General features: G+C 47.4%; 1 protein-coding gene across 2 annotated transcripts in view; it reads left to right on the forward strand.

Moving 5' to 3' along the window:
• The first annotated feature begins 827 nt into the window (after positions 1–827).
• Positions 828–17,866, forward strand: part of Drd2 (dopamine receptor D2) — a 70,495-nt gene continuing 53,456 nt past the window's right edge. The window contains exon 1 of one of the 2 annotated variants that reach the window (XM_045145836.1): positions 828–841. The gene's annotated coding sequence lies outside the window, so the exon portion shown is untranslated. Of the gene's footprint in view, positions 842–1,356; positions 1,468–17,866 lie in introns of those variants that run through there. The other variant, XM_004666464.2, reaches the window with a different exon arrangement.

The following is a 17,866-nucleotide window of genomic DNA, read 5'->3' on the forward strand; positions in this document are numbered from 1 at the left end:
AAAGGCAGGGTCAGGGGTGGGGCACATTGTGTTCACTCTTCCCCATGCCTCTGCCGGTGGCCATTATTTGATGAGAAGTGCTGAGCAGGGCCTGGGGAAGGACTGCTCCACTGCTGTGTCGTGTGGGGTTTGGAAGGGTGCATCTTCTCTCTGAGCCTCAGCTTTCCCCTTCTGAAGTAAATGGGGATTGGACACATGCTAAGGTCTTTTCCAACCTTGATTTTCTAGAGTGGTGTGGGACATTGGAAGAAATTTCGTCTCTGTGGCTGAGTGGCATGACTCCAGCCGTGCATGGCTGATGCTACACGCAGTGAGCCTGTGTTCCCGCTATTCCCTTCGTCCGTTCATGCTCTCCTTGGAAACTCATATTGCCCCTCCGATGCCGGGCTCCTGTGAGGCCTCCACAGGTAATGTCCCTGTCACTCTCCACTCTGGTTGGCACTTCGAGGGCGTGGGGGCCTGGCTTTATTCCTCTTTGTGGCTCCTGAATCTGGCCTAGAGGCCAGCAGAGAAGTTACAGAGGACAGGAAAAGGACGGTCCTCTGCATGGAAACTAAGAACACCACCTCCTGTCCTCTCCCTGCTCCTGCTCCTGGTGACAGCTTGGAGGCCAAGGGGGGAGGGACCTTCTGCCTTCTTTGGCATTTCCAGGAAGGTTAGCCCAGGTTCGTCCTCTGGGAGAGTGCAGCACCAGACCAGACTACAGACCTCCAGACTTGAGGTCTGTACACAAAACCTGGACCTCCCCACCCTCTTCCTACACCCAGACTGTTCAATGGGTAGAACCTCTCCCAACCTTCGGCCGGCCTTCTACTCCTCGAAGCGAGGGCCCAACCAGCAGGTGCTGCTCCCCTGGACGGAAGGCAGGCGGGCATGGACAGTGTATTTTCCCGGGAGTTTAGGGAGAAATTGGTGGGCAGACGGGTCTGCTCAAAGCTCGGTATCCAGGAGCCTCCCCAGCCCTCGAAGCTTCCCCGGGCCCCCGGGATGGTGATGTGCCAAGCTGGCATCTAGGCGTGCGGTGGGGTGGGGCCTGCCCCAGGGGCGGGGTCCGGGGGGGCCTCGTGGCCAGGGCGGCCCCGCCCCCTCCTCCCGCGCGCACCGAGCTCGGGCGCCGCGGAGCTGTCCATCCTCAGAGCCCGAGCTGGCCGCCCCCCGCGCGCTGAGCCGCCGCCTCCGCGCCGGGTCCCCGCGCCGCGCTCCAGCCCGCCGGGCCCGCGGCGCGCCCCGCCCCGCCCCGCCCCGCCCCGCCGCGGCCGCTCCCCTGCTCCCCGCGGGCCCGAGCCGGCCGAGCGGCTGCCCGCCGGGACTCTGTACGGCGCGGCGGGGCCGGGAGCCAGGGACCCGCCGAGGAGAGCGGCGGCCCCGGACGGCTGCCGGACAGGCGGCCGCGCGTGGATGCGGCGGGAGGCGGAAGCCTCGAGCAGCCGGCGCCGTCTCTGCCCCCGGGCGCCCTATGGCTTGAAGGTAAGCCCCGGCCGGATGGAGCGACTGGCGAGCCGGGGGACCGCGGTCGGGTCGCTGGGGGGAGGTGAGGCAGCTGGGGACCGAAGTTTGTCGGGCCACACGGGCGCCTCCTGCCCGGGGAGCGCCCTCTCCGCCGGGTCGCCGTCGGGCAGCTCGCGCCCGGGGCGTTCGGGTCCCAGCGGCTGCCATCCCCTCTCCTTCCTCCTGGGCAGCTTTCGCGCCGCCCGGGCGGGTTCCGCACGCCGGGTACCAGCGGGCGCGGACCGCGAGCAGGTCCCGCCAGGCGTGCCTTCGGAGGGCTGCGGGTTCGCCACTATCTTGACGGTGCACTTTCCGCCTGGCATCCGAGGCTAGGACTCCAGTGCGCGCGGTCAGAGCTGTCCACCGTCCTACAGGAAGAAGGGCTGTTTTGAGCATCTCTGTACTGGTGCAACCCAAGACTTTTCAAAGGGCAAAAGCCAAAGATGGTGGAGACTTGGGTTTCGTGCTAATCTGCGCCCCTTTGGTAGCTGTCCTTGGTCCTTACATCTCCTCCTTGGCCTTTCTGTTTGAGAGCCTGTCTGGGAGGGAGCAGGGAAGTCCAGCACCTTTTCGACCCGGGAGTGCGAATGACTGTGGGAGCAGTGGCAGGGGTGACTGTCTAGCCTTGCGACGGATCCCGATTCCTGCTAGACCGGTCTGTGTGCAGAAAGACGAGGACCCCGCATGTCCCCATCCCTGTGTGCGGAGGGCAGCCTGTGAGCAGTTTCTCTTAGGAGCAGAGGTAAGAGCGCAGAAGCGTTGCGTCTACACAACAGGCTTCGCCATGGACACAGTCACAGCACTGCAGCTCCCCGGGGACAGGCCTTTCTCTCAGCCACACGGAAACTGCCTCAGCGAGTGATTGTTGCCCAGCCTTCACCCCACTTTCTGCGTTGTGACTTCCAAGGTTGCTTGAGTTGTGAGCCAGTTTGTGGAGACCTTCTCCGGGTCCTTCTTCAGACCCAACTCCTGGATTTTGACCGGGCTAAAAACCTTTCAGGTTAATCCTTGCTCTTTCTCTGGGGAACTAGATGTTCAGTGCTCCCCCCCTTCTGATGCAAATATTGTGCTTATGAACTGATTCATCCTGCAGTTTTAGGGACAATTATAAAAGCATTCTTTTCTTCTTTCCCATGTGCTGCTGTTTGATGAGGGTGGACAGAAAGCTGCTTTAGTGAATACAATTAATTTCAAGAGAATCAGCTGGGTCTCAGACCTCTACCTCGGACTTTTCTGCCAGTGTTCAAAATTCATGGCAGGTTCCTTTTCAGGGAGCTTCGATGAAGCCCCTGAACCCAGATATTTGGCAGGCATGGAGTTTGGGAGGGTTAGACCTAGAGACCAATGGGTGCCATGAAACTCCCAGCATGGCCTTCATGTCTCCTTGAGGAGCTGGGGCTCACACCCAAGCCTTGTGAGGCAAGTGTTATGCCACTGAGCCCCCAGCTCTTCGACCCCCAGTCCTTCTTAGCTTTGGCCACTTAAAGGATGCTCTGAGTTTCATCTACTTTCCTCACACAGCCTGAAGATGGAAGGTGCCTGGGAGATGGAGAGATTCTGATTGATTGTGGAGGTTCTAAGCAGCATTTCTCTGAGGGATTCTTAAAAATAAATTCCCTGCATCTGAATCACCTGGGAACCTGGTTAAAATGTGTATTTTTCCTTCTCAGAAGAAAATGCTGAATGAGAACCTCAAGCTGAAGCCCATGAATTTATGTTTCAATAGCAATCCTAGATAATTCCTATGTACAGTAAGGTTTGAAATCACCTCTCCTACAAGCTCAGTGTACTGAGAGAGTTCAGATATATTTTAAACTGGTAAGAACTGTTTCATTTGTACCATTGTCTCCAGTTTTAAGTTCTTCAAATGTAGGCCTTCAAATGTGGTGGAAGAATTACCCACTTGATTCAGTCCATTGGCTGTGATGAAGGATGCAATTCATCCCCCATCCCTTCCCCCCCATTCTTCCTGGCTTTTCTTCCTTCTAATACAAATGTTGGCCTTCTCCAGGCGTCACCAGAATTGTTTCAGGCTGGCTTGTGTAAATACTAACTGCTTCTCTCTGGGGGCTTCTCCCCTTATGTCCCTCCTACCCTTTCCTCTCCTCTTCTCTCCTTTCCACTCCTTTCCTTTCCTTTCTGTGGGTTTCCTCCTCTTTTATTATGCATGTGCTGTGATCTGCTAACACAACTGCTTCTGAAATGCCAAGGAGTGATTAGTTCAGCCTAGTAGCACGTCATGCTCCCCAAGGCTGGTCACCACTTATGCTCCCCCTGGCAGTGACTTGTTAACTGTATCAATTCAATTCTTGTGCTCCATAAACTAGGAGGCCTGTGGGGGTGAATCAGCCAGTAATCATGCTTCTGGGCTAGCCAGTCTTCTACCTCCAAAGCTGGATTATTTCTGCCTAGAACGTGCGAGTATAGTCTGGAGAATGATATAGAAGAACCTGAGAAATATCCTGTTTTTCCTCTGATAGTACAAGAAGCAAAGGGGGACTGTCAGAGTCTTACCACAAATATGGCCTTAGGTATTCTTGGGATTGCCTTGCTGAAGCCACATGGGTCAGATGTCACCATTTTCTGCAGAGCAAGTGTTAGGGGAAAGACATGGGGGCTCTGCCTGGAGACAGCTGTCCCCATCCTCTCTGCAAGTGAAAACTGCATTTCTGGTACAGCTGTGAGGGTCATTGCGTGTGTGTGTGTGTGTGTGTGTGTGTGTGTGTGTGTGCACAAGCACACAGGCAGATGCAGTGTGATTTTTGATGAGATGTGCCCTTTCTAGTGATTCATAATTCCTGACTTGCCATCTCTCTTTCTTGTTCCATGTATACCTGTAAATCTTCAGCAGAGAAGGTGTTTTAGCAACTGGGAAGAGAGTAGAGAATCAAAGTTGGGATTTGCTTTTTCGAGGTAGGGTCTCACTCTAGCCCAGGCTGACCTGGAATTCACTATGGAGTCTCAGGATGGCCTCAAACTCACGGTGATCCTCTTACCTCTGCCTCCTGAGTGCTGGAATTAAAGGCATGCTCCACCACGCCTGGCTCAAAGTTGGGATTTTATAAAGCCACATTTGCAAAAATTTTCTGGAGTTGTGTTGTGCATCAACAGGTCACCTCAGGTTTGAGATCAGGAAAGAACTTAGAAGTGTGGTTCAGCCCTGCCTACTTCCCTTGAAACATGGTTTACAGGTCCTTAGAACCATAAGTTATTTGAGTTCTTCAGAGGTCCTTCTGGATGTTCCTGTTTCCAAACAGGGTAGCTTCCCAGAAATGCTTAATCTTTTCCTGTGACTAAAGTTGTGTCACAAAAGAATGGTGTTGCATTTCTCAGTCCTAGACCCAAGATTAGCCTTACCAAACCGTTTCCACATTGTACCAGGTGTTCTGCTTAGCAGGGATGCCTCCTGTGTTCAGGGAATGTTTGGAAGCCACAGGCAGCCTAAAGGGCACAGTTTGGTTCAGCTTCTCAGTGGAGCCCTCCGCTGTGTGTTTCTCTCATGTAGCTGAGCCTCAGCATCTTTCCCTCCTCCTATCTCAGGAAGGCTCTGGGAGGAATCCAGGGGTTGTTCTGGGTTATATGTCCTCCTGTTTTCCATGATATGTCATAGAAACACTAAGAGCATGCAAGTTGCCTATTCACTAATTTTGCATGGTAGATTGATATTATCCCCATATGCCAGCTCCTTGAAGAATGCTGAAAATCAATGTTAATATGCATTGTCTCTCACTTGTCCCCATCACCAGTGTAATGGACTTTTTTCTTATTTTAACAAATATAATAGGACCATATTACCTACATGCATAGGCTTAGAAAATAGCTTGATTATAAATGAAATTGCAAGACTCAGTTTGCTTCTGAGTTCAGGGAAAGCAGAAAGATTTGTCCACTTTTCCTGTCTTATCCCTTTCACCTCAATGTGATAGATAGGTTAAATGTGTACCCTTGACATCCAAGACATCCCTGGGGGAGCACTAGCTGCTTTTTCTAGGACACAGAAATGTGACTTTTCAGAGGAGCCAGGACTCAAATATACTGGGCGGAGTCAGAGATGACTCACTGGGGCCTAGGACCTCCCTTAGACGGACAAGGGCATTCTGCTGCAATGTCCCACACTCAGAGACATAGAGGTTGATGAGGACCTTTGGGAGAATATGGGTTGGTGTGTATAAAGTGGGAGCAGAGGCGTGGCACCTGCATTGGAGTGGGGAGGGCTCTCAGATAGGCTGATGTTAAATAATGCATTGAATAAGGCATCAGCTTTATGTGAGCAGTTCTCCTGTATCTGCTGGCACCTGCAAGGTTTTCCGTTTTTCCCAGGAGATGGGGAGAGTTGGTATTTGTAGGGATGGGAAAAGAAGGAAGGACCTCTGACTTTCCCTGAAGCCCTAGAGTTATGTCAGCGTGCTTCCATTGCAGAGGCTGATCAGTGAGATCAGGCACACAGCCCCTAGTGGTCCAGAGCACTGCCTATGGCATACAACTATAATCCATGGCCTCAGGGTCTCTCCCCACAGATGTCGTGGAAACACAGTGAGCCACAGGATCCACCCATTCATCATGGGGCTCCCTGAGAATGTGCCTGCCCTTCTTGTTTTCACCCCCGCCTTGTTGTTATTATTTGGGTCTAAGTGGCCCAGCAGGGGAAAGGCATTAGAAATGAAATTATTTTTGTTGCACACTGTATAATTGCCTCTGTTCCTTCCTGCTACCCCAGGCAGCTACATCAGGAGCAATTCCTTGGGAACCCTTGGTCTGAGGACTTGGCATGCTCAAAGGCCCCCTTAAGAATGGCTGCTTTCCACAAGTGGGCCCTGCTCACCAGAGCTCCACTGCATCCTTGTAGCAGCCAACATGTGTCCCTCACTGGCTTGCTATCTGCAGGGGACTGTGCATATCTCTTGACATGTGTTTTTCATTTTGTATAACAATTCTAGGAGATGACTACTTTAATTGTACGTATTTTGTGGAGGAAGAAGCATGGGTTCAGAAAAGTAAGTGGCTTGTACAAGGTCACACAACTGATATGTGGGGTGGAGGTTCACAGCTGGGCTGTTTGGTGCTTAAATAATGGGCCTCAATTACATATTTAAGTGGAATAAACAATTGAAAAGGAAGAAAGATGGGGATGAGGATAAGCCTTTAATAAACTGAAGCAATAGAAAATATTGTAGAGAATACCAGGATAGAGAGGAGGAGAGACAGCCGAGGAAGAGGAATCCTTAGGATTCTTAAGTTGGAGGATCATTTAAGAAGTGTTGTTCTATATTGGATTTGGGCTCCCTTGGATGCAATGCACTAGGAATGCACGTTGACAAGCAATGGGAGCAGAGGGTGGGGAGGCAGGAGCAGAAGGGAAGCAGGTCAACCAAGCCTTCCAACTCATGAGCAGGAGCAGGGAGCAAAGTCTGGATGATGTGTCATGCTGGACAGTAGCTATAATATTGCCTTCTGTCCCATAGCTCTTTGAGTGAAACTGAGCTGTCCAAACTGCCCTCCTATTTCCAGCCCTGAAGACCAGACTTCTGCCAGCCTTTAGGCCTTTTGTTGCTTTCTTATGATACATGTTAGTCTCCAGTATTAGGACGCTGTTCTAAGTAGAGTGGAGAGGGTGGGATGTCCTGGGATCCCGCACAGGCAGGAGTGACTCATGAGAGCTGTCTGTGCATTTCTTGTAGGCAGAGGCAGGAGAGGCCTGGGTGTCCTTGGTTGACACCCTCAGTCTGTGTGTCCGTTTCTTCAGGGACAAAGTGAAGGAACTAAGATGCTACTTAATAACTTGGAATTCCCCTAGGATTAAATAGCACCAAAGTATCCATTCAAATGACTGAAAAATGACGCACATCTTGCAGTAGGCTAGAAAGTTTCAATTTCACCATGTGTTCCATGAATGATGTGTTCCAATATTTGATTCCTTATTTAAGCCTTTTAAAAACAACTTAGCATGTGAGCTCTAAAATCAGATTCCCAACATTTGAATCCTTACTCATTCTTGCCATGTGACTATGGGCAAGTTGATTGATCTTTATCACTATGGGTTTCCATGTATGTGTATGTCATAAATAGCATCATTTGGTGGTAGTGATTAGAAGTAATAGACATCAAGGCATTTGAAAGGCATCCTGGTTAGCAATCTACAAATGTTACCTGTATTGTTACTGTTAACCAACTGAATTTCAGGAAGAATATTCTCAGCTGCTATCCTTTTACATAAATTCACAGCCTGATTTTATATCTCTGAAACCATGTCCCTAAAACTTACAAAATTCAAACTTACGTTTACCATGTATCTTCACCAGAATACTCTGGCGGGCACCTGTCAGGAGCTCTTAGTCATCCTGAAGAAGAATGGTTTGAATTGCTTGTCATCCCTCTGAATTAGATACTGCTGAGCTCCCATCTCACCCCACATAAGCCAGAAAGAGGCATCATTCTTCCTATGATGTCTTGCATGGCCTGATTTTTCTCTCTAGCTTCCTAGGTTCTGCCTCTGCTACCCTGTTGCTGGAACTTTCCTGCCTGGCAGTGTTTCATGGTGTGATGCATTCTAGCAAGGCCACTTCTCTTTCTAAATGAGGAGAACATTTCAGTGCACAAGGACAAAGACATTTCCCCAAACTGAGAAGGGAAGAGCATTTCACACTAGGCAGAGCCCCAAACCTGGCAAGAAATACTTGCTCTCCATCTTCTGTGGATATTAATGTCAGAAGCAAATGCCATCCACACATTTGCGTGAAATATGGTCAGGCCTGAGAAGGGAGGGAGGAATTCAGTAGCTTCTGGCCCTGGGGCTCTCCAATCCAGAAGGTCTACTCATTCTTTTGGGCTTTTAAAATTTTTTCTATGGATCTTTCCTCATGAGGGACTCTGGTATGTGATGCACCTAATTCTGGCCAGTTACACATGATTGCAGCTTAGTGAGGGTAGATTTCAGAAGGCGCAGCACATGAGTTATTTCCAGGTCACTTTCCTCAGATTATTTCTGCTTTAGGTCCTAAGCTCCTTCGTTTCCTTCATTCATGTACAGTAGGGTCAATACAGGAAGTATTGAGAAAAACACACTAGCAACCTAGGTTTCCAGCAGAGGGTTTAAAATCTCCAAAGTTGATCCATGTTTCAATTTTCTCCTGATTTGTGTGTATGGCTAAAGGCCTAGGATGACTCTGGGTAACTACCAAGACTAGAATGACTCGAGGTAACTACCAACACAAAGCCTGTGGCCATTCATCTTCAGGGAGCTAGAGGGAAGTTGCCAGAGGCCATCATTGCTGTCTATAAATCCAAATTGCCTTCCAGCATCTTAGATGTTTCCTTAGTTACAATCTGTGGTGGCCAACTTGCACCCAACCATAACCCTCAGGCTCCCCACCTCCTGGAGTTCATGTTCTTTTGTAATCTCCTACATTAATCAGTGTGCATGAGTGTGCCTATGAGATAATGCTGGCAGGACACGATGTGATTGCTGAGCACGACTCCAAAAGATGTCATGACTTGCACCTGCCTTTCTCTTGGAATGCTCCTATGGAAAGAGTCAACAATTCCACTAAGACATTTCTACAGCCCTCCAGAAAGTTTGCATGGTAAATAACTTGTACTTCCTGCCAACAGTCTTGAGGGTGAGCTGTGTATGAAGCAGCATTTCCCTCTGTACATGAGCCTTTAGATGGCAATAACCATGATCTTCACTGGAGCCTAACGAAAGACCCTCAGTCAGAAACTCCTAGCTGAGTGGGTCACATTCTTGACCACAGAAATAATGAACAATATATTTATGTCACTCTAAATTATTGAGTTTTGGGACATTTTACTATCCAAGAGATATCTGATATGCTGTGAAGTTATTCTCCATGAAGCTACTCCTTCTTGTCTCATGAAATGATACAGAAACTATTCACTGTCCACTGTACAAAAGTGGGCTTCTATGGATGATGAGATGGTTCAATGGATAAAGTACTTCCTGTACAAGCATGAGAACCTGAGTTCAGATCTCTGACACCCATACAACAGACAGGTTCAGTAGCACACACCTATAACTTCTGCTCTGGGAAGGTGGGACAAGAGGTTCCCTAGGGCTTGCAGGTTAGAATTGGCGAGATTCAGATTCAGGAAGAAACTCTGCCTCAAAACTTAAGGCAGAGAGCAATTGAGAAAGACACAAGATGTTGACCTCTGGCCTGCATGTTCAGGTGAATACACATGAACATATACATGTCACGATACCCTTACACACACAACGGGCTTGTGTTACTGGGCTAAAATCACCTCTTGTAAGCTCCAAGGGGTCCTTCTACTTGTATTATCCTGAGGGTTAGAAGCTCACTCCTGTGGCCATTACACTCACGAATTCACAGCAGCTGTGGATTCCTACATAAGATTGAAGCTGTCAGTGTTTTATCATGGATGGGGAAGGGTTTCTAGGACCCCACATCTCCCCACGTAGACAATGGCAGCTAGTAGCTGCTGGGAGAGAGAGAGTCATACTGTTCAGTGGTATAGCCAGTGGTATGTTGTCCATTCCACAGTAACTAACCTCCTGCACGTGATTTTGTAAGCAACCTTAATTTAACTCAGTAGGTTAAAAAAGGAAGGAAAATAAGGTGAGGATTAGTAGAGAAGAAGAAGGGTGTCAGTGGGAATTGGAAGGGAAAAAGACAGGGTAATTGGGGGTTAATATGATAAAAATACATTATACGTGCATGAAACTTCAAAAATGGAGAAAGACAAAAACCTCCTGTCTAGTACACCATGACCAATGCCCTGTTTGGGGTGCACAGCCCTGAATTTAGGGAAGACTAGCCTCTTCCTACCCAGAAGTGGGCAAACTGCTTCTAGGGGCAGAGCTTGAGAAGTGGAACAGCCCACCACTGGCACCTCCATCCAGAAGAGGACTAGTTGCCTCTAGCTGCAGCCTGAGGATGAAGAAAACTGATGAGGAGTTCAGTTTAAGCCATTTGTAAACCTGCTGCATCTGCTGTCACCACCATTCTGGTCTTACTGTGGCCGTGGCTTCCTCTGCTTATAGGTGTTCGACAAAATTTTAATTGAACAGCCAAAGACCAGTAACATGTGAAGAAGTACATTATATGAGCAAAAGGCAGTGGAATTTTGACTTCCTGCAATCATTAGACATTTGCTAAAGGAAGAGATTTGGGGTTTTGACCTGCTGCTCTCTGTTGATCCAGAACATGCATGTACTCTGATCACAAGAGGAACCACATTAAGCCTACCTATTATCCTCAACAGATCTGTGGGCCCACAGTTACTGACCCCATTGTCTTCAATACTATTAACAGTACTTCTGATGCATGTATGTTTGTTCTGACTCGAGAGTCCAATCAGGACTCTCAGGAAAAAAGCATAATTTATAAGTCAGTATCACTAAACATTGCTTATCAATATTGGTCATCTTTACTGTTCAGCACAAAATTACATCAAGGCAGAGGTAATCTAGTCACATTACTTTAAATAGGTGGATTTCATAGCTGTAAGATTAACTGTAGCCGGGTGTGGTGGCACACGCCGGTAGGATATTGCTGAAGAGGCAGAGGCAGGAGGATCAGGAGTTCGAGGCCAGCCTGGGCTACAACAACAACAAAAATGATTAACTGTAGGGTGAATCACAAATAATAATATTTAATATCTCACAGCAACAATCCCATAAAAATTATTTGCAAGGTCCATTAGACATATCCCCACAGTTATTTTCCATAGGTCCTTCCTATATTTCATTCTCATACTTCATTCCCACAGTTTTTTTTAAATAATTCATCTCCACAAGCCATAATTCCCCTCCAGCATCATTTTTCCATACCAGCTTCTAATTTCTGTGTTCTGTTTTTCTATACTCCTCTCCCCTGAATATCTTCTGCTATGGTAGCCATCTAGTATGCATTTTTGTGTTTATTCTTTTATTTAACAAGTATTATTGAGCACTAGGTACTTTTAGCAGTTACCTTCTCATTACTGAGACAAAACACCTTGTCAGAACAACTTATAGAAGAAAAGGGCTTATTTTGCCTTACAGTTTTGAGGGGAGGATTCAGCATAGCAGGAAAGGGCATGACACAAGGAGAAAGTTGGTTGTCATGTCTTGCTGGTCATGCGAACAGGGAGGAAGTATCAAGAGTGAACTCACAAGCCCTGCCAATCAGGGATGGCCTAATAAACTTCAAGGCCCATCCTCAGTGACACACCTCCTCCGGCAAGGCTCGTCATCACAAAAATTCCACCAGATGAGGATTAACTACACAGCTTAGTCACAGACACATGATGCTATGGGGGACATTTTACATTCAAATTGCCAAATTAAGCCCTTGGTCCTTATTGGCTCATGGCCATCTCATGATGCAAAATGTATTCAGCCCAACTTTAAAAATCCCTATATTCTTTACCAGTCCCAACACTGTTCAAAGGTTCAAAGTCTCATCTGAATATCAAGATAACTTCTTAACTGTGAGCCCTATGAAATCAAAACAAGTTACATACTTCCAGCACATAATGGCACAGAATAAATATTCCCACTCCAAAAAGGAAGAATGGGGGCATGGAAAGATTGGACCAATACAAGATTTGAAACCAACAGTGTAAACATGAAACCCTGCAGCCCCATGTCCAGCACCTGGAACTGGTAATGAAACCTTCTGAGCTACCCTCTCCAGCTGTGTTGCTTGCTTACTGGGAAGAATGAGCTTGACCCTGCAGCTTTCCTTGGCAGCTGGCTCATAGTTCTGGGGTGTCCACTGTAATCCATGGTTTCCCTTCACAGCTGCATGTCAAGACCTGTGTGGTATCCATGCAGGAATTTCAATCCTGTCTCACACTGCCTAGCAACCATATCTGGAACTGTGTGGATTTCATGACCCTTTATTTCTTGAATTTTAGTGCTTCCAAAACCAGTACCAGGTAGGCTATTCTGCCAAATTTGTTTATCTGGATTTGGGGATGAAGCCCAGCCTTGAAACTCCTTTAGCATTCTTCCCCCAGGTCCCCTCCTCTCAAAAGAATCAACAGTCCTCCTATCACCCCAATGCATAGTGGCCCATCTTCAATAGTGGCAATCTCTTAAACACGTGCAGCTGAAGTGGCTATAGTCTTTGGACTTGGGCTATATCCCATCCACACTTCCTTCTATGCCAAACTTTACATCTTTCACGTCCTTCTGAACTGTGTTTTTCTTCACCAAACACACTAGTCCACTGTTTCTGAATTTACCTTTTCTCAAGTTCCCAGGACATGAGAGGAATGCAGCCAGAATATCACATAGATTGCTTCTAGTCCCGTTCCTGACAAGGTCCTCTTCTGAAACATCCTAAGTGGAGCCTCCACAGTCCACACTGCTCTCTATGTTTGATTTTTTAAAACTCTCATCAGAATAACCCATTAGGCTCTTCTTATCTACTCCAAAGTTCCAAATTCTTTTATATTCCCCCTGCAAATCAGTTATATGAACACCACATGGTCAGGTTAGTAGCAGCAATGGCCCCCCATTCTCAGCTCCATTTTTTTTTTTTTGCATCAGTTAACCTTCTCATTGCTGAGACAAAATATCCAACCAGAAGTAGCTTATGGAAGGTTTTTTTTTTCTGGCTTATATTTCATCATGACAGGCAAAACATGTCCAAAGCAGACAGCCGGGTATCACATCTTGTCACATTAGTAGGAAGGAAGCAGCAAGAGTGAGCTAACTAGCACTGGCAAGGTGGACTGGAGTATAAATCCTAAGGCCCAGACAAATTGACACACCTTCTTCAGTAAGGCTCCACCCCCCAAAGTCTCCATCAGTTGAAAACCTAGTATAAGGCTTAACACATTAGGCTATGGGAACATTTTACACTCTTAACTACCACAGTACTCATCAGTGAACAAGGCAAAATCTCTGCCCTTTTGGAATTTAGATTCTAGCAGAAGGTAAACAACAGCATAAGTAAATTGCTGAGCAAGTGAAAAGATGAAAGGAAGGAAATGTACTACTGAAGCACATGGAGAGAGGGATGCAGAAGTGGTGCCCTCAGTTGAGGCTGAGGAAGGTCTGCTACTGAAGCATGGGTCACACGTCCCTCTGGATCCTGCTGTACTGCCTTTCTCTTCTGCTTCCTCACTAGCTCATGGACTCATTAGACTGTATTCCTCTCACCAGCAGCATAGGATGGGAGAGGAAAGAAAAGAGGGAGCAAAGAAGGTGGTGAGTGGGTATAAAGATGGGGTTGATAGATGAAAGGGGTGGAGGTTAGAGGAAAGAGGGAAGGGGGAAAACTGGCTGATACATTTGCTATTCCAGTGCACCCAGAGTACCATAGTTGATCATAACATGCTATTTTTCTACTTAAATGAGTGAGCTCTTCACCTTATAATCTAACTCCTACTCAGTCTTCCAAACTAAGCAGAGGCATCACCTCATCCAGGGACTGTCTCTGGATGTCCTTTCTATACTGTCCACCCTGCCTAGGCTAAGGTCTCCTCCTCTTTATTCCATAGCATGCAGTATAGTGTCATTTGTACACGGATGCATTGAAACTGGCTATTGACTGGCGTGTTGGCCCCCATTGGGTGGTAAGTTCCTAAGAAATGGGAATGGGATTCTCATAGCTCAAGGTGAATTCCACTGAATTGCCCATGATGGTAGAATAATTAATCACTCCCCAATACCATGTGCTTGACAGGTAATAGGATGACAATAAATGTTCCATCAATGAAAGAAGGAATGTTATCTGTCCTCTTGCAAACAGGCTGGGAGTTGCTCAAAAGCATTTAGAGTAGGCTCTGGGAATGTAGCTGCATGGTACAGCTCTTGCCTATCATGCAAAAGGCCCTGGGTTCCATCTTTAGTACCACAAAAGCTTTAAAAGTCACATGGGGGTGCTGGAGAGATTGCTTAGCAGCTAAGACACTTGCTTGCAAAGCCTAAGGACCCAGGTTTGATATTCCAGGTTCCATATAAGCCACATGCACATGGTGGCATATGCATCTGGAGTTCGTATCCAGTGGCCAGAGGCCATGACATGCCCATTCTCTCTCTCTGTGTCTCTCTGTCATAAATAAATAAAAAAATTAAAACTTTTGAAAACCTGTGACATTCTTTTTAGAAAAAGCACATGGGATAGGATGGTTGTATATCTGAGTGGGGTCTTAGAGCCCCTAGGACATTGGCAAAGCCTCCAGAGGGAGAGGCTGCTGGGAGGACTTTCAGAGCTTACAGCCATATCCTTAGGACTCCATGAACTTGGGGACCATATTAGTTTCCTTGGCTATCATAATAAAGTTCCCCATACTGGATGTTTAAAACATGAGACTTATACTCTCACAGTTCTGGAGGCTAGAAGTCCAAGGTCAAGGTGTGGGCAGGGCTGAAGTGCACCCTTTGAAGTCTTCCAGCTTCTCATGGTTGCCAGCGTTCTTTGGATGTGGCACTCTCTTCTCCATGTCTATGCTTTCCTTCCTCCTCTTATAGGATTTAGGGCCCCTTCTAGCCCTGCCCGATTTCATCTTGATCCTTAACTTATGTCATCTGCAAATGCCCTCTGTCCAGCACCAAGTCACATTCTAAGGTTCCAGTAGACATGATATTTGGAGGGATGCTTCCCAATCTGGAGCACAGAGCTTCCTGCCGTGTTGGTTCCTGGTCTCCGTGGGCATCTTTCATTCCTCTGGGGCAGACCTCCTTCCCTGCTAGTCATCTGTTTGAGAAGAGCTGCCCACATGCTTAACTGAAGTCTCATCTCCTGAGTTGGAAGCAAATAAGGATGAGAAAGAAGACAATTAGTACAACTGGGAGCTAGAGAGTGAAAGGGATTCACTGACCTGCTGACACAGTGGTTAGGAAGGGGAGTGAAGGAAGAGTTTAAGGAAAGACAGAGGAAATAAAAGGGTGCTTTTAAATGTTTCAGAAAGGGGGAACCCATGAGAACCTTAGCTCCTGGGTCTCTTGGGCTTAAGACTAATGATCCCAATGACTGGGTACAAATAAATGTTAAGTATCTTATGGCATTGTAAACAACTCAGAGATTTGGAATTTCTTACTAGATATTCATTCCATAAGAATTTATTATGCCTTTTATATACTCAATCTAATGCTCCCATTTCACAGATGAGGACACTGAGGTTCCAGTAGGTCAAGGGAATTATCCAATGTCTCAGATTCAAATATAACTCTCTCTGTTCCTCATAGCTCTTCTTTCATATGTCACAGTCTACTATGGGGACCTTGGATTCCCTCAGGTAATACTAACAATCAATATTTCCTGAATCTAGACAGGACTTGACTGCATATTTCCACCCATGGTTTTGTTATTGCTTGCTGATGTGGCAGGAGTGGAGTTAGGAGTCAGGAGCCTCTGGGTTCAGCTTTGTAAGGCATAACAAAAGGGAATCAAAAGGGACCTCCTGCTATGGAGAAGAGGCAGGACCTCATTGACAGGTTAGCAGAGCCTTACACCTCCGAACAAACTGTAACAACAGCACCCAATTTGCTGAGCTGGCTGGTGTGTAAGGACAGGGAGCTACCAGTACCCAGGAGCTTGCCCGGGCTCTGCAGATGAGAAGCCTGCAGCCTTGCACATTCACCTTCCTTGTGGACCTGCCTGAGCACACATGTGACCACACACTTGGAGTAGTTGTCTGGAGTGTTTCCCAGTAGAGCTTGTGGCCATCTGAACCTACATGTGCTCTGTGATGACTGGGTCACTAGGAGATGCTTAGTAATCAATTGTTGGATGACATGAGTCCAGAGAGAAAAGTAAATCCTCTCACTGGGGCAAGAGAAGGTGTAAGGAAAGAGGTGCTAGGGTTTTCCAAGGAGCTTGTCTCAGCCCAGCTTTGGAACTTGAGGTCTCAGACCAGCTCCATCTGCAACTGGGCTTGTGCTAGATTCCTGAGCACCCAGGATGCTGGCCTCCCCCTCTTCCCTCCCTGACTACCCTCTGTTTTCCATCTTCTGTATCCCCAAGCAGCTACCTGCCCTTTGCATCATCTCTCCACACCTTGTCTCCATGGTAATGTCATAGTCATTGAGCCCATGGTCCTGGTCAGGGAGAGAGGAGAAAAGGGCAGGGGCAGGAGGGCAGGTGGCCAGCAGTATCCATGTGCTTTTACTGAACAATGCAGCTACAACAGGCCAGGGGGAAGTGAAGAGGGGCGGGGTTGAGGGCTTCACTGCAGTGCCTACTATACTTTGGCCCAGAAAAAAACAAACAAACAAAAACAGGTGCCTCATTGACAATAAGTGGAATCTTTGTCTCCAGGGGACTTTTGGAGGTTGACAGCTTGGGTGTTTTATTTGGTGGTACTCACATTCAGTTTATGAAGCACAAACTAGATTCCATGTGGCCCCTAAAAGCCCAATGTACTAGTAATATATATATTTTTTTTATCACTGTGACCAAATTCAAGAACAACATCAAAATACTTAAGGGAGGAAAAACTTGTTTTTGCTCATGGTTTCAGGGGACATAGTCCGTCGTACTAGGGAAGACATGGAGGAAGGAGTGTGTGGCTAGGATTCCTCACCCCCTCACATCTCTGTAAAAGAGGCAGCAGAGAGCGAGAGGAAGGCTGGTACTCATCTGGCTTACTCTTTTCATTCAGTCCAGGACTCCAGCTCATGGGATGGAACCATACACATTTACAGAATGCCCCACTACCACCTTGGTTATTTCTGAAAATGCCCTCACAGATACACCCCAAGGGTTACCTTACGTATGTCTCATTCATCTAATGCTCCTGGGAATCCACTCAAGTTGACAGAATTAACTGCCACATGGTGGTCCCTCTTCTCTTCCTCCCTGTCCCCAACTATGTTCTGCCAGCTTGCAGCAGCTTACTGCATCTGCTGGGACTGAAATGACCAAGGGGGAGGAAAACGACAGTTAATTGCAAGGGCTCACAGTCTTCAGCAAACAGCCACTGGCTGCTTTGGCCCTGGGAACACTGTGCCCTGGTGACCAGGTGAACTATAATGATGGCAGACATGATCCACTTATTTGGACAGTTGATTTGATAGTGGCTCCAATCACAGCCTTCCAAGTTTCTGTTCCCCAGACACAGAGTTGCTGGAAAATGTACAGAATGGCAACAAAAAGCAAATAAATGACAGGCAGAGCTGAAACCAATGTATTGCTTCCAGACCCACAGCTCTGCCCTTGGCAGTCTGCTAATTTGCTGGGCTTTGTGTCTGTGCTGCTAGGCTCTCAGGGCCTCTCCAACCTCTGGTGTCTGAGACCCTAATTTCATCCCTCTCTCCCTAATCTTAACTTTTCTTTCCCCTGTTATTAAACTTTTCTTTTCCCCTAATTCCTTATTTCTCAAATGATGGATAGGATCAAATGAAGTTCCCTCTAGTGTCAACAGATGTGGCCACCAACAGTTGCTCTTATGCAATCTCCCC

This window comes from Jaculus jaculus, chromosome 3 (assembly GCF_020740685.1).
Source record: "Jaculus jaculus isolate mJacJac1 chromosome 3, mJacJac1.mat.Y.cur, whole genome shotgun sequence".
NCBI classification, from domain to species: Eukaryota; Metazoa; Chordata; class Mammalia; order Rodentia; family Dipodidae; genus Jaculus; species Jaculus jaculus.